This window comes from Polyergus mexicanus, unplaced genomic scaffold (genome assembly GCF_030449975.1).
Source record: "Polyergus mexicanus isolate NDT 795.1 unplaced genomic scaffold, iyPolMexi1.0 SCAF_19, whole genome shotgun sequence".
Taxonomy (NCBI): domain Eukaryota; kingdom Metazoa; phylum Arthropoda; class Insecta; order Hymenoptera; family Formicidae; genus Polyergus; species Polyergus mexicanus.
Window position 1 is genome coordinate 5,624,241 of NW_027223339.1, and position 17,815 is coordinate 5,642,055.

A 17,815-nucleotide genomic window follows, 5' to 3' on the forward strand; every position below is an offset into this window, starting at 1 on the left:
TATTTCATGTTTGTCAATTTCAAAAATTTTTTAAATCTTAAAGATCTATATTCAAGATGTGCAAATAATTTTATAAAATAATTATAAATAAATAAAAGCCTTTAATAATTTCCAAAAACAAATTTAACATTATAAGTTCTCAATTTTTAATACCTAACGATTTATATGTGTTTACTCAATATAATGTTCGTTCATAAAAGAATAAATGGACGATAAATAAAATTGTTTCCCAGACCGGCTCATTCAGTCGAATATTTTGCAACCTAAAACTCAATCGACTATTTTGATTGGACGCGTTGCAAAGCGCGAAATATTCTCACGGGCATCGCACTCGTTAAACGAGCGATTAAAATATTAAGCATTTTATCTGTGCAAAGCGGAGAAGTGGAGGATGATTTTATTGCGGCGATATATGGCCGCGGATGGCCACAAAGTGAGTTAGAAGTTATCGTATCGAGAATGGAAAAATATTCGGTCGAATATTTTATAGACATATTCGCTATGAATATGATTTATTTTATATACAGGGTATGCTATCGTTATTGAATATCGCTGCAGGCTGTAGGCTGACAAATTTCAAGTCGATTTGCCGTTAGTGTCGAAAATTTTATGGAAATCCATCACCGCTCTAGCAATTTTTCAACTTTCCATTTTCAATATTTTGGCCACCATTTTCAATGGTTTATAATTTTCAAAATTAAAATGTTAAATACAAATTTTTGGTAAAGCAACACATGGAGAAGAAACTCTTAGCAATATACGACCGTTTATTTCTAAAATCAAATGGAATCTAAATTGATGCGTGAAAGAAAATGCGAGAGACTTGTGTAACCATCTACACATACGTATGCGTATTTTCTACGTACATGTATTTAGTCCATGCGCTTTTCGACGGAATTTTTCACAGAGAGCTCGCACTCTCCAGCCGAATGGCGGGATTAACGCTGTATTTTGCGCAGCGCGGATTGTATGTGACGTATGTATGTCGCCATGGATATTTTAGCACATACAGCTATGTGAGCGCTGCTCACGTAAAAGACTATGTTGTTTGGCTACCCTAGAGTACATATTTGAACGCGCACGGGCTCGTCCGCTTTCGAAACTTACGCCGGAGCTTTTCGCCGCCACGCAGTAATTTCGTGCGGATTATGCGTGTTGAGGTCCTTCCCGTGGGACTTTGTCGCGTCCTCTCTCGATCGTGTCACGAAGACTCATCTGAAGCCGGATTCATCATCCGCTCGCAAACTTTCTTCTAATTTTGTGCCTCGGCCAATATTTTCACTCTTCCCGATTGATTAAAATCTCATATTCGAGTCAATATTTTTCATCTCCTGTCGCAGTGTTTTCGCTTCCCTTCGCGAAAACATACATTACGTCTCACTTTAATTCACATTATTTCCATATTTTCACAAACACTTCCTCAGCCGTGCTATTTTCTTAGCGATTAAACAGAAAATTTGAATAATCGACTTTGATTTTAATTTGAAGTAAATTGATGCACATACTTAACTATAACTTGAACGGAAGCTTGAACTCAAGCTTCTGCTAATTATTTAAAAACTAGCATCACCAAATACAAAGAGTAAATTATCGTTATGTAATAAAATATTTATTCGCTAATATACTAAATGGATAAGAAATATGTACATAAATCCTTTTTTCTTTTTTTTTTAAATTGGAAATTTGCTTAGATATTAATTTAATTATTAATCTAAACCAATGTAATAATTCGCGCTTATTTTATCATACATATTTATTTTGAAAACAATTTTGCAGCTTTTTAATTTATTTGATATAAAATGTACGCTACGATGACAATAAACATTCACAAGTACAAGAATGCGAAACATTTATACATATCGCAGATATGCGAATAAGTTTTGCATATAAAGGCAAAGTTCCGAGCACACTGTCGGATTACTAATCGAAAAATTTCCGTTTGGAGCTTCCGTTCCCGCACGCAAAATTCTGGAAGCAAAGAGTCTCGTCTCGGGCGGACGACGCTTTCGCTTTTTCGCACTTACACATGCATAACGGATGCATGCCGCGGTGTTTTAGTGGGCGGTTAGCGCCGCCTCGTGAGTTATACTCATCGTAGAATGTAGCTGTTTATATGAGCGGAAAGAGCATTATCGTTTCATACTGCTAAGAGAAAGAGAGAGTGCGATCGATTCGCCATGACTCGCCAGGCTCTATTCTCCTACATCTTCCGTTTCTCTCTCTCTCTCTCTCTCTCTCTCTCTCTCTCTCTCTCTCTTCTTTGCGCCGCTATAAATCATCAAACTTTAATAGTCATCGTCCGCGATACGCCTCACGAAACTGAAAGTTCCCTAATCGATCAGACGGTGGTATGCGCGAAGTGGTTAATTACATACGATCTTGAAATGATCGCGACTACCACGATGACGCTTCGTCGATCGACTCCGTGTATCGCCGATCTACCCCTCCCCCCCCCCCCGGTTACAAAATTTCCCGACGTATCGATCGCGGAGGGCGGCAAGATGGAGGGAGAAAAACATTCACCGTTTGCGGGATAAAACGAAGTTTACACAAAGCCGGATTGGCCGGCCGTACGAAATAAGGCAAATAAGGAAATTTCGGAACGGTATTCTCCTCCCCATAGGGAGGGAAAGCTTTTGCGATCCCGATGGCTGGGACGCGCGATGGAGAGAGAAAAAGAGTTGGGGAATTTCGCGAAACGATAGGAGAAAGTTAATATTAGTCGGCGCGGTTTAAAGCGATTTTCCGGCCGAGCGGCCACTCTCATCTCGTTCCATGGAGTGCGAGTGGAGATCCTGGAGAGAGGAGGGGAGAGCAAAGGAGAGAGTGCCTACTACCGTAGAGAACTCTCCAGGGAGCTGCATCTCTCCCGCCTATCTTGTCTATCCCCTTTCTCGAACAAAGACGAGAGTGGGTTAACTAATCAAAGAAGCGACTAGGTTAACTAAATGAGAAAGTCTATCCTGGCGATTCGCTTTTTCGGAATTGGTCGCGCGCCAGGATCCGCGCGATGGCTTTTCGATTGGATTAATCAAGATTTATCACAAACGAGCGGAAGAGAAAATCGTAGCTCTAACCGAACCACATGGATGCATACGTGTATTCATCGTTAATTGCATTAATTAAAATGACATGTTAAAATTAACGAGCGTAATTATAATAATACTAATAACGATACAAATAGACAAATGATCAATTAAATGGCCACTGCACGATAAATCGTTTGATCTCAAGTGGCGAAAAGTCAGTCGGGGAAAGTTAATCGGTCCTTGATTGCGATGATCATGAAGCGCAAAACTGACGATGGACCTTCATGCGAACGCATTAATAATTAAAACACGTCTCACTACGAAACAAGGACGATAAATAATTACAAATTTTCATATAATGATGCTAAATTTTCATTATACGACATAACTAATTATGAAAACACGCGCGACATTTCGTTTACAACAGCGAACTATAAATTAGAGAGTGCCTCGATTAATTTCCAACTAGTCTCATAGGAGTTCTTCAGTTACAGCCACGAGACTGAGAGCTGTAGAAGCAAATTTAATAAATTATGTTGAAAAATAATCAGCGCGTTTACAAATTTCAAGAGAATGCATGTTGTAAATGCTTTATTAATAATCAATTTCAAAATTTATAATCTAGCATTCCACGCGCTCATTTTCAGAGATTATGATTTCTGATAAAGATTTATAAGTGATTTTTCTCTCTATTATTTTTTAAATTTATGTGATAGACAATTTTTTAAATTAAATGTTAAAGCAATCGATTTCTAAAATATGTGTTGTAATATTTTGATCTTTCATGGAAAAAATGAGTGATATTTTCGCCTTGTAGCTTTGTAAAATCACGTCGCTGCGGATACTTCGGGTGATCCCGGCGTGATTTGTGGATACCGCAAATTGACCCTTGGTTACGAGCAAGGACGACCAGCAACTCGTAATCCTGCATCGACGTTACCGTGACAGTAACGGCTGTTACGTATTTCCGGCATCCAGGGGCGTTCGCTCAATTATCAGACCACCACGCGGATTAGTACCGGTGAATGTACATGTGTCGCGATCGGTATCTTATCTCTATAATAGGGATAGCATAGCTGCTCCTCCCCGTCGGGCTGCGGAAGGTGAATGGGTGCAAAGATAGAACAGGGGAGAGATGGTATCTTATCACGAGAATGAGGAAAGGAAGTAAATAATTTTTTGATCCGATAAGATAGAAATTCAAAAAAGCGCACTCAGTATACGTTCCGCCGTTCTTTCTTTCCGTAGCCATATGTATGTTTAGTTTTTCATTTATGAAGCTAAGATTCATCAATGCGCAATGTTCGAGTCAACGACGAAACTGATAACTTTAAAGTTACTTGTATGATTAAAAGAGAATTAAAAATGTTGAAGCTTTATTCTATTTTTTTTTGCGAAATTTTATTTTCCAATATCGTATTGTTAACGTCATGTACAACATTTAGTCTCATATACGACTATCTCACGTACAACATATAAAGATTATATGTTATTAAAAAAAGTTTCAAATCGGCAGTATAAATTTTAGAAAATATTAGGAATATTATAAGTCACAAGCAACTAGACTAAGGCAGAACTAAGCAAAATATAGTGTAAGAAACTATTCATGTATAGATACAACATTTCTTTCAAGGAACCACTATTCACCATCTTCAGAAAGATGAATAATGACTGTACAACGAACCATTAATCATACAGTATAATCGACGCTTCAGCGATTCCATTTGTTACAAAGGAGCACCAAAGGTGCATGTAGGATCGATAGATATTAACGGAGGGACACATTGCAATTCGAAGTCAGCATTTTCGGTGATTCGCGCGGAAGTAAAAGATAGTGCTTAATATAGTGTGGTCTTGTTCATTATGAAAAAAAAAGAAAAAAAAAAAATCGCTTCGATTCCGCTGACCAAATCGCTCGTAACGCGTCATCACAATTGACCTTCCCCCCTCTCCGCCCTACCATCTTTTCCTTTGTGTTCCGACGTGCAATTTAGCTGAAGTAATATACCGTCAAGACGTGTCTTTACACATCACTAATGGCACGAGAGGGAAACAAGCAGAGCACTCGACGTAATATAGCCGTCAACGTAAATGAATATCGAGTACAGGGTCTGTCACGGCAACGACCTCTCTTTTTCTCGATTAATTAATTGAGTCGATGCCGATCGAAGGAAGGATATTTGATAGTCGTCTCTTTATCGAAGCGTACACAGCAATGATTTATCAAGCGTCGTAATGTACAAAGATTATGCATAGAGATTTCATGTTAATGCTAATATTGTATTATTACACTTATGCACACAGGATATATATATATATATATATATATATATATATATATATATATATATATTAAAATATGTCTTTTTTTTTAAATATATAAAATTTTATACATCTATAAATGTATACAGCATATATATATATTAAATATCGTGTCTTTTTTTTAAATATATAATAATTTTATATATCTATAAAAAATAAAATTATATATATATAACTTGGAAAATATATTTTTCTAATTATTGTAGAGAAATAAATAAGAATTAATTACATAAATTATCGTTTATAAAATAACTGCGATTTCATATCAAAATATCTATAATTATGAATAACAATAAAATGATATATGCTCGTTACATTGCAAATTTTCGAACGTTTGTGTTATAACATCCGAAATAAATCATTTATTATATATTAAATTCAATTTAAAGTGATAATTTATGATTACAACTATAATGTGACATCTGCTAAACAATTACCTACAAAGAGTAGTAACACAAAAGCTACATAATTTATTAATTTGATATCAGCTTTGCTACGTGAATAATGTTCGCGGTGTTGAGTTTAATATTTGTCGTAGTATTTAGATTTGATGTTCTATAGTATTTAAATTTAATGTTAAATGTTCACCGTGTCTATTTCTCATAAAAGATAATTAGACTGCTATCCGATATTTCTAAGAACAGGACAATCTCAATAGAATTACACCATTATTGAACGTACGATAAAGGCAGATTGAGAATGGCCGTTATTGGCATCCGCTAAGGTGCCTGAAAAATGGCGAAAAGACGCAAAGTTAAAGATATCAAGAAGAGCGTCGTCCTTTGCCACTCGTTCGGATAATATATGTGGCGATTCCGCGAAGTTACCGGCTCCACTGCGAACAATGGTCTCCGGTAGTTTCGCTCCGTAGCTCTCGAGGCCACCCCACACTTTCGCAACTTTGCCGATATTTCAAGGGCCGTAGGACTGAATTCTCCGGCGGTGTTACATCACTACGGACGACCTTGTAACGCTAGCCGGATACGAGAGCGGTTTAACTGTCTTCCTAAGATCGAGTGTATCGAAATCGTTTAAAGGAAGATGCACCGCACAATTTCTGTGGACGAATCTCATCAATTTGCGGTCGTAAATTCCTGAGCCATATATTTTTTAATCCCGGACACCGCATTCTACTTTTTATTTTTTTAATTATTATATTTGTTTGATCTAAATGTAAAAAAGACTTTTATATTTATTACTACACATATATGTATATATTTGGAATGATTTATCAGCTGAATAGCTCGCATTTGAATAGCATGCAATTTTCTATGAAATTATTACTGATGCTAAAAAAAAAGATATATAGCGCATAATACCTCGGAAAAAGAATTTTTCTATAATTTATAAAATCTGTAGTAAATTTTTTTTTTCTGCTCGGACCAGAATCATGTAGTTATACTTTTTTTTTCGATAAATCATTATATGTAACGCTGTATATACATATGATATATAAATTTAATCGAATTAATTTACATATTTATGGACGAAACAATTTTCACACAATATAACGTGAATATTATGAATATATTTTTAATTCTCTCTCATAGAGGTGCGCGCATATTGTCAACAGCTGTCCGTTATATATAATTTATACTTTATCAAAATAATAAAGAGAAAGAGAGAAAGACAGTGTATGTGTTAAAATTAATATTAATTTTGCGTAATCATATTGTTTGACATAATAATATACTGTAATTAAGCAATTAAATATTTGTGTTTTAAATACATTTATAAAGAGATAATATATTTATAAAACATATGAATTTTATATACCGTTATAAGCTTTGAATATATACTTCGTCGAACATAGCTTTATATTCGAAGCTATTTTAGCTTTATATATATTAATATTTACATTAATTAAATTTTGTAAAATAAAATTAGAAGTTTCATTATTTTTTAAATATATAATTATTTTTATTATTCAGTTAAATAGAAAAATAATTCAAAAAATTTTCAAGTAATTATTATTGAAAATAGCACGTTCCCAAGATGCTGAATAAAGAAATTTATCTTTTTACTACATATTTCATTACATCTAACTTTTATATTACACAAATTATGATTTAAAATTTATTACAGTCTAAATTTATACTTGTCATGTACAGAGAACACATATTTTTAGATAAAAAATTTTAATGAAAGTTTGCTCGGACATATCCAAATATGATGATCCAGTTCTGTGTCTAAATGAAAATGACCGAGAATAAAGGATGTGCGCGGAACGGACGTAATCCAGTTTATCGGGCAGACTAATTAGAGGGCGAGGATGCGGCAAATGGACCCTGAGGGACGGCCGAAGGGCAGAGATCGACTGCAGACTGACGTTCTCGTCCTTAGAGTGTTCTAATTGCCGTAAGCGTTCAGAGATCGGACACTCGCTCGTACGCGATATTGCCGCTAATTGGGACGCCGTTATTTTGGATGAATTCGGGGATGAAAAACGGGGAATAAAGTGCGCCCTACAATTTATATAAGAGTAAAGAATCTATTCCACATGAATCAATCCTCTGCATTTCGCACCCGTGGCTCCCGAGACACGACACGGCGAGAATATAAATTTATCGGTAATGTTATATTTATTTTTATCGTGATTCACGATGAATGTACTGTATCAGCGATAGCGAAACGAAGCCGAAAAGGCAATGGGGTGCGGATGGCGCGTCGCGAAGGTAAAATATCGCTTTGGAATTTAACGAGGGACAAAGGTATCGCTCGACCTCTGATGTTCCGATGGGAAAGCATCGGGTCTCAAGCACCCTTAAACGAGTCCGTCAATTTCCGCGCTCGTTAGGTGGGTATTTATTCTCGCTCCTTCTACCCGTCATACACCTTATATACCGTGCCCCTTCACCGCGCTTCATCGATTGATTTTAATTATTTCTCCGTCTCTCAACACGCGCCTACGGGCTTCCGGCATGCTCGCGCCATTTGTTCAGCCGACGTGATTAATTTTAAACATTGCATGATATATATTAAAATCTTTGTATTCTTTGAGCAATATTTTACGTCCACCTTAGTTCTTGCTAGTATTCTTATGGATTTTGATGGTTCGATGTTGATAAGTGTAATGCTTTATATCGTATTAATGTTACTTTTTATAGAAAATGTCGACGATACAAAATTAGTATTCTTTTTTCTACATTAAATTTATTTATTTAATTTTTAAAAATACGATAAAATATTTATTATTCTTCTTTTATATGTCTCTTTTATAATGTTTTTTAAAATGCATAAAAAACTTTATAAAGCCAGCTCTCTTAAAATAATTTTTGAAAGGCTAAACATTTTTTTCGAAAATTATATATCTCTCTCAAGTATCGTTTACCATATGTATAAAGTGTGATGTTCAAGTATACTATTAATCATATCATTTCAAATACATTAAACGTAAACCACGCTACCGATGCATATTAGAATGCCTAAAGAATTATCTTCTTCACTCGATCGTTTACTCTATCTCGTGGTGCGTATCTGTCATCTCTATCTGTTAACGCATCTTAATCTTCTCGTATAAGTTCAATCTCGATATATTTTTTTCATAGCGCGTAGAAAGTCTCGACCCAATTCATGTCTTGGTAAAACAACCAAGTTGTAAGCTTGTAGTTTATTATTGATTCTTCACCTTTCTCGCAACGAATCGCTCAACGGCTTCTCGGCATCCCTTTTTTGTGCATCAGTCTCTTCTTCTCATTTTCCTTCGACTCCTCTCTTTTTCTCTTTTTCTCTCAATGCGCAAAATAACCGATCCTCTCCATCTCGTTGGTAACCTGCGCAACCATCTCTACGCAGAACGGCTCTGAGTAAACGCTCTCGCTTCGGCGATTAACTCGAGTTTTGAGTGTTTGAAATGTCGAGTGGGTAAACTGCATCCAGTCACGTGCGCAAGAGGGTGACTACGTAACGCGACTGCTGCAGGCAATGCATTCTACGATGGCAACCATTGACGGAGTTATGCCTCTTTAGAGACATTCCGCGACGACTTGTTTCTCGTATTTTTCCAAATCGTAATTTTCATCCAAGACAACAAGGAACAGTATTATACCTGTGACTATTAATATTGTTCTAATGCTAATAATAGATAGAGTGAAAAGCGTTTTGATTTTAAAAAGAATTTAGAAAAGAGAACAATAAAGATAATATCATTTAAAAGTGTTGAAATTAGATAGAATAGCATACTATTTTCTTTTTACAAAAAAACTTCCATGCTTGCTTATACGTTTCACAGATGTTACACTGTCATTAATTGTTGCATTATTGAGCGTCAACAATTTAGGAGGCGAAGCGATTTCCCGGTCGAAGAGTACGGAAAAGAGACACGGCTGATAATAGGTAGTGCGTCTCTCCCATTAAGGGCGACGACGTCTAATTGTTTGCTTTGTCTCAGACTCCGTCGGCTGTTTGTTTGAGGAGAGAGTACTTCTCTTTCGTACGAGCACACGCAAACTGTAAAACTAGCCAACCCGAAGAGGATTTCCGACTCACACAACCCGCTCGTTTATTACTCTTCGCCTGCTTTGTCGATCCTCTTTATTCGTTTCTCCGACATTCGGGACCGGTCAGGGATTCGCTTCGTTCGCTCAATTTATTTCGGAAGGTTCGCGCTTTATGCCCCCTGCCGAGAGACCAGCGCTAACGAACACGCTGACAGATCTGTCCTCTCTTCGCGGAAGACGAAACGTACGACATTTAAAAAAAAAGAAAAGAAAAAAAAGCTTCTAACGGGCAACGAGTTAGAAGAAACCGAGTATGCGAGATCCGCTTTCGTCTCGAATAAATGGGTTTCGCTCGGCTCGTGAGTTAGCGCTCGGTTTAATTTTCTTGCGTTGCTTTTTCACAGTAATTCCTGATATCACTTACGGGGGAAACGGCTGAATAGCTGTTTCTGTGATCCTGCGATCTTCGAATGATGAAATATATTATAGAAAATCTCCACATAAAAGCTACATCTTTTCATACAAATTTATGAGTGAAACTTTATCTCGAAATAATTTAATTCCGATCAAGTATTCCTACTAAATAAAAATAGACTGCTTTAAATAAAAACTCGACGTGATATTAAAAATATTTTCTAATTATTGATTAAATTTTATGTGAGAAACACTCAACGTTTTCAAATATTTTTTGCGAAGGATTTGAATATATTGCATTATGACATGTTTTTAATACTTTTTTTTTTTTTCGTTAAAGTATTAATTCTTTAAAATCGTCCATTAACAGATTCGCGGATTACAATTAAAGAAAAAAAAAACCACATATATATTATCCTTTGGTCTTCATTAATTGCATTGTTTACGAGTCCTTTTATGCAGCATTCATTTCTATGGCTGGTGCTTCTAACATATTCACGAGGCACGTTTGCATAAGTATCGCGGCGTTTAAAAGAGAAAAATTTGAAAGCCTTTCTCAAGTGAGATTTCCATGACTATAACCAGGTTTCTGCATCGTTTATGGTCCGCTTTCAAGGTAGTCTTCGTTTGCATTCGATGAAAAGGGTCCATAATTTTGGCTTACAGGCACTAACAAATTTAAATTATTACATCGAAAATAATATCATTACGTTTACGCACAGAGATCTGTGATAACTCTGGCATTATATTGTGAAAAGATTGAAAATACCGTAATAACACAGATTTCGAAAGGCACTCGTTAGACACGAAAATATACATTGAAATTTGCTTACGTTGTAATCATAAAAATAAACATCTCAAGTATTATATCGAATCATAAAATAGTTCTCACGCGAAAACAAAAGTGGATTTATTAAAATAATACAAACAAATATAATATTTATTCTCTGTCTCTCTTTCTTTTCCTCTCCTCGCAGATTCATGGATTCAGATTTAAAATACGAAAAGTTTATTGCAACAACAATTTGCATTGAAAAGAGTACGAATACGAATTTTTTTGAAACATTACGTATTCCTATATAAGAGAATATATAAGCAGGTAAAAGCAGCACACAGGTATAAATGTAGCACAGAAGCTGCACGGTCACAACTGCGCACAGATCATACTCGGAAGGGTAGTTCTGGGGAATTCAGGACGATCCCCGCGCGCACTATGGCGTCTGGGATTGACGTGAATATGTTTCACGAAGCGTGAATGATGCGCGAGAGAGCCATGCGCTAGGTTTTGCCTGCAACACTCGCTGCAACCTCTTCAACTCGTTTCTCCGGCACTCGTATGCGAGCTTTTGATCACGTGACGAAAATAAAAATTTCCGCCTCAAAGCACGATATCTGTCAAAATAGAGAATTGGTAACAATCTATAACGCTGCCACATATCCTATCATAATAATTCAAATCGACAAAAAGTCAGTGATTTGATATGTGATTTGAAAATATCAATAAAGCTGTAATTTTTAAGGCATGATAATATAATATTGATTACTTCACATTCACGCGTTAATTTCTCCTCTGTGCTGCTTATAAATAAATAATCATAGAAAACTCTGTTAAACAATAACGTTACACGACAAATAACGTAAAATCTAACCAGCGCGACATGATTATATAGTAAAACACGATGATGAATATTTTGTGCAAAACTGTGTTGAGAATGAGCGCCGAGAGAGAGTAGAATATTTCATTTGTCGAATTTGCGTGGCGGGAACAATACAATGCAAAACTCAGTCATTTATTTAAATCCGCGATAATTCATTCATTTTCATACTGCTTAACTTTTACGCAAGGGCGAGCATTATGCGAGCGATGCGAGTGAAGCACGAGTAAAGCTTTGGCACGCTCGTATCGCTGCACTCTGCTCGGTTCGCAAAAAAAAAAAAAAAAAAATCTCGTGCGGGTCCGGCACTCTCAAAGTGCAATTCTACCTGCACAAAACCGGCATTACTAACGAACCATCAGCGGAGTAAAATTTCCTCTGTGCGCCGAGTTCAAAGTTTTTCGCGGACAGATAAACTCGTTGTTCCACTCTTTCCGCAGTCGTCTACGCAAACGTCCCTAAATACGACTCTGCTAAGCGCGTTCGTCATCCTCTCTCTCTTTCATTTTTAAGCGTCTCATTGTATATGCTTATTCTCTAACTACATAATTTATAGTTTACCGTAGAGGTATAAAAAACAAGATTGTGATCTGCAACTGTTTACATCATCGAATGTACTTACACGTTTCGATAAACACGTTAGAAAATTTATTAAATCTTATATATTCTTACATATACTATACAAGATAAAAATTTTTTTATAAAATTATTATGAATATATATAATTATTGTATTATATAAAATTTATAAAACATCATGCGCGATAAAACGCAGCGATACTTCGATATCGGAAATAATCAAATCTCTGCTCGCGAAATCTAAAGAAAATCGTTTAAGAAAATCCCCCTCCTCGCCCTTTTCTACGCTCTTTCTTCATAGATCACATTGCGTTCTTCTTGCGGATAAATATGCAGGGCACGAGGCATGTTTCGGAAGCGACATCCGCTTTCGAATCGAATGTTCCTCGTCACATTGTGCCAAGGTACCCCCTTCCCTATCCAGTCGGTCTTCCTTCTCCCCTCGCCTCCCACAACATCTCGTGCTCATCCCCCTTAACTCACCGTATACATGATACACGAAGCACACTCTACCATCCGATGGCATGACACTCACCCAACCACCATCCCGTGAAATCATGCCCCATGATCCCGTGACCCCCGACCATGGCGCTACATTCCTTCCCTTTCTATCTCTCCGATTACTCTTTCATTGAAACTCTCCTTTGTAACATTTATAATACCACTTCTATGCATCATCTCGAATGCAATCTCGTTATTTAAGATCGATTACAGGAAAATCAGTTAAATCTACAAAGATCTTTTGATTTGATAAAATATGTAGGGGTATGTTATAGATTCTCAGATTTATAAAGAAAGTATAATGTATTAAAAAAAAAAAAATGTAATCACACATATTTTACGTATATTTTACACGAGAAAATTAATAATTATAAATATATTAATTTTTCTTCAATATTCAAATTAATTTCTCTTGCTAACAAACAATTGTGATAAAATAATATAATATAAAAATGATATAAATATTAATATTGATATATCATTTATATTAAACCAATAATATTTTAATAATTAAAACGTTCTATAATATTTTTCTTTCATATGTATTATGCCTTGATACAATGTAGTTAACGGACATTACCGTGTCAAAATGAAGGAAACTCGAAAAAGAGAATTTGAAAGATACAAGCGTTTTTATGAATACTGACAGAACTGACAAATGCGTGAAAGTTAGAATCGTCGAAAGAGTTATCTGAATCCTTCGCAGACGTCTCCTCCAAGTTACACTCACGATGAGTAGAGAGAATAACTTGATTTTGTTGGCGAAAATTCGCAAAGCTTGACCGCGTGACGACTAGAGCGCGCGGACTTCTCTGCCTTCCTTTGGTTTCCTGCCTCTCCGCTTTCTCGCCCGTTTTCTTCGCTTCTAGCGTAATAACCGACGGCCGGATCTCTCTCGTTATAACTTTTGAGCGATTAGTCGCCGTCCGACGATTGGCCATCTTACAAAGTTTGTTTGCGATTTTTCGCAGGCTGCTGCTTCCCGCGAAACCGCGGCCCTTCCGCCTGACGTTAACGAGTAACTTAGCCATCTAACTGTCGGAACTTGGTTAAGAGTTCCAATAAATCGTCGAGAGCTCTCGCTTTGCCGTAATGGCCCTGTTGAGTAATGAATCGGAAGACGTATCGAAAGATGAGAGATCGCTCCTCTTTGCTGTGTGTTGAAAATAAATTTTGAAATACGTCGAATTGGTGTGCGTTATTGGTGTTGTTATTGGTCCGGCATCGAAAGGGGCAATAAATGATAAAGATATGTTGTTTAAAAAAAAAAATGCGCTCTAATACTACAAATGTTACGCGTCAGTTTTGTCAGAGGAATCTGTATACGATGTTACAATATAATTAATTTAGTTTCAAAAATTAAATAATATAGATTCTTAAATGATATATAAGTGTCGAGAATGATAAAATGATAAAAATTATGAAAAAACATCAAATGCACTTTAATTAATATCGGCTTTAACAACGCGTTATATATCAATGAAAACAAGAAGTTTGACGAGTCGCAGGTCGGACATGTACGCTTGACGCGATATTTGCATTGTACATTTAGCATTGTGGCTATCATATCTCGTTTATCTCGCGTTGACACCGGACAGGATCCTGACATTAGACTAATTCCGGAATCAGACTGACGCGGATGAGAGCTGAATACGCGAATGTCATTCATCTATTATACAAAATGCTACATTTTCATATTGAACGAATCACGATCCATTACTCAAATTAATTAAATGTCAAAAGTCTATATAATGCAATTTAGCGTTGATTAAACCTCTACGATATACATTTTTGGCTGATTTAAACTAAAAATGGAGAACGCAAGCTAGCGAATAGTCGATTGAAAATAGCTGGAGAATGACGTGACGGAGGAAGAAGCGTTATACATGCGCAAAAGAGATAGAAGTGGTTGGTCGGTTTCGGAAAGTGCATCCCCCTGAGATGCCATCCGACGAGAATTCTGGTTTGGCTGTCGCGCATCCGCCGGTGTCGCAACAAGACTAAAAAATATCGCGACCACCGGGCAAGGTATCGTCGCGCACGTCTCGATGTCGCGTCGTCTTGAAATGTCGCGGGCAATTTTACGGACGAGTAGGACACGAGATAAGAGAGTGCAGGAACCGTTGCGCAACACGAGCGAAACATATCGAGATTTAGATTTTGTCTTTAAAATATTGCCGTCTTATTGTCGATAATATGGTAACTAGTATACAATTTATATATATATATAATTATATATAAATCAGTTCCACAAAATTATATTCAATTAAATTAAATTTAAGAGATGAATGAAGAAACGATTTTAGATTTTATCATCAATCAGAAATTTTGATAAATTACTTTTTCAATAAGAAACTAGTCGTGTTAAAAGCTAAAATATAAAAAATGACGTCTATCATAGGTTTATTTAATTATTTATCTGATTACGAGAATATTCGATGATAAAAACTCAGTTTTTACTGTTTTAAATTTTATCACCAATCAGAAATTTTAATAAATGGCGACTTTCTCAATGGGAAAATAATCGTGTTGAGAGTTGAAATATAAAAAATGATGTCGATGATAAGTTTATTTAATCACTTTGATTATAAGAATATTCGATGATGTAAATACAGTTCTCATCAAAGTTATCGATTGATATATTTGATGTTCCTTTCATAAGTACTTTGATATCTAAATGTTGCTTCAATTGAAAACATTTCTTGGACGGGAAAGTTTTCACGATCGATCTTACTCCCAAGTGGCAGCATCGAAGGCGAACGCGACAGCGGAAAGCGCAAGATTTCCCGTTAAGGTCGGCCCGGCTAATAGACTACCGGTGCTCCGAAGCGTGATTATATGCCGAAGTGACATTGAATTGGCAGAAGAGATTCCGGGACGGGAGATGACGGTCAGCGGTCAGTCTGGCAAGTAGGGGGACATCAAAAGCATCCGCGAATCCCCATTCAAATCTTAGATGGTCGCCGGCCGCCACAAATGGCGTGCCGCCTCTGGAGATGCGTTTCGTGATCAAAGATGTCATGAAAGTTGGCGTATAAGGTCGCTGGGTATAGAGCTGAAAAGATGGCGAGCGGGAGATAGAGTCTCGGTGAAAAGGATGGGTGATGTGATATAGTTAGGTAGACCCGCTAACATGGTAGGGGAAAGAGACTGGGACAGAAAGGACGGAGGATGCACGGCTTCGTGGCGGCGGGACTTCCTTGAAAGCAGGAAGCGTCGGATAATCATTTCGCTACTGCACAAGTGGAAAAGCAGCGCGGAAAACGGAACCGGAGTGGGAGAAAAAAAGTTTCCGCGCCGCGGAAGTCTTTCCCGATTAGTTTTGCCTCCAAAGAATTCGGTAAAAAGTCGCTTCCGCGAAAACGTGTAAAGGTGCCCGTGTCGTCGGTGACAAAGGGCGAATCGTAAATTCCGTCCGCGCTGGCGTCCAAATTGCGCGCTTCTTGATATTATTCCCGGTCCGGTACACAATGCCGGAGAAACGAACCGAGCCTCGAACGTTGACATTTTATCGCGCGCAATGATAAAAGTTTAATTTCCTTCTTGCATTTTTGCAAGATTAGTTACCACAGAGCTTCAGACAGACCGAAAACTCCTAAAACTTAAAAAAAAAAAAAGAAAAAAAAGATGTACATCGTGTTAAATGTATCTAGAATTTCGTAAATTCGAAACCATTTTTTATTTCTGCATCTTTCATTCTTCAGCTATGAGTACAAATGGTTTATTTGTATCAAAACTTATAGTATGAACACGAAATAAAAATATTGTGTAATACTATGACATTATATAAATAATCTGAAAGGGAGTTATTTCTTTTAATTATATTGTATATATATAGTTTTAAAATTTTAATTATATTGTATATATAGATATATATATATATATATATTGTATTTTTTTTTTTTTTTTTTTTTTTTTATAATGTATATATCGAGTATGTAAATACAATATATTTCATATAGATAAAATCGTTTTATGTATTATAAAAAAATAAAACTTTTTTCTCTTTCTATATTTCTCCTTTATATAAGCGCTAAAACTTTATTTAAATATATTTGTTTATATAAATATTCACGTTCAAAAAATCTTATAAAAATGTGCATTAAAAAATGTGCGCTATTCTAAAAATTTAATTTAATATTCATAAATATTCTTTACAGATTTTTTTTCAGATTGTTTTATCGATAGGCGATTTCACTCTTTTACGCTATCTAGTTTCGCGTATGAGCTCTCTCGTGTAATAGATCTGAGAATCGAAATCTTTCTGATAGTTATAGCGAAAGTTAGGGAGCGATAAAGCACGGAAGTGGAGACAACATCCGGAAATGTCGCTAGCAGAATATAGAGAAGAGAGTGGATATCGCGGCTGAGCGTCGGACGTGTGCTGGATTTCCCTATCGGGTCGTACGTTTGGAGTCATCCCCTTGCCTTCCGAGGCACACCAACTATACTCCCTGCATTTCCTTCGCCGATGCTCCCGCCGCCGCCACCCCGTACCCCAAGGGAAGTTGCATCCATTAACCGTACGGACGGCGCAACGGTGCAACGGTGTGCGTGGAATTTGTATGAATGGGGAGAACTTGCGGATTTGCATTGATGAATAGCCACCTGCATCGTATCGGATACTATAAAAGTGACTACAACGCACGAGAATCATTCATTTTTTTCAATTACCGATAAAATTGTATCGACGCTAAAATTTAAGATAGAGAACTGTTTGCTGCTCCATCGCAAGTATTATTTGCAGCTTTATAAGTGTACGTGTAGCGCTTTTTAAGATCAAATATCACGAGAAAGATAAAGCAATAAATTTCATTCGATTTGACTCGCTACTAAGTTTATGCACCAATCGTTATACAATCCGAAAACGATCTTGA

General features: G+C 36.5%; 1 protein-coding gene across 30 annotated transcripts in view; it reads right to left on the reverse strand.

The window, feature by feature from the left end:
• The window catches only part of LOC138941526 (CUGBP Elav-like family member 1), a 495,676-nt gene that overhangs the window by 152,479 nt on the left and 325,382 nt on the right, over positions 1-17,815 (reverse strand). The gene's annotated exons all lie outside the window — the stretch shown is intronic.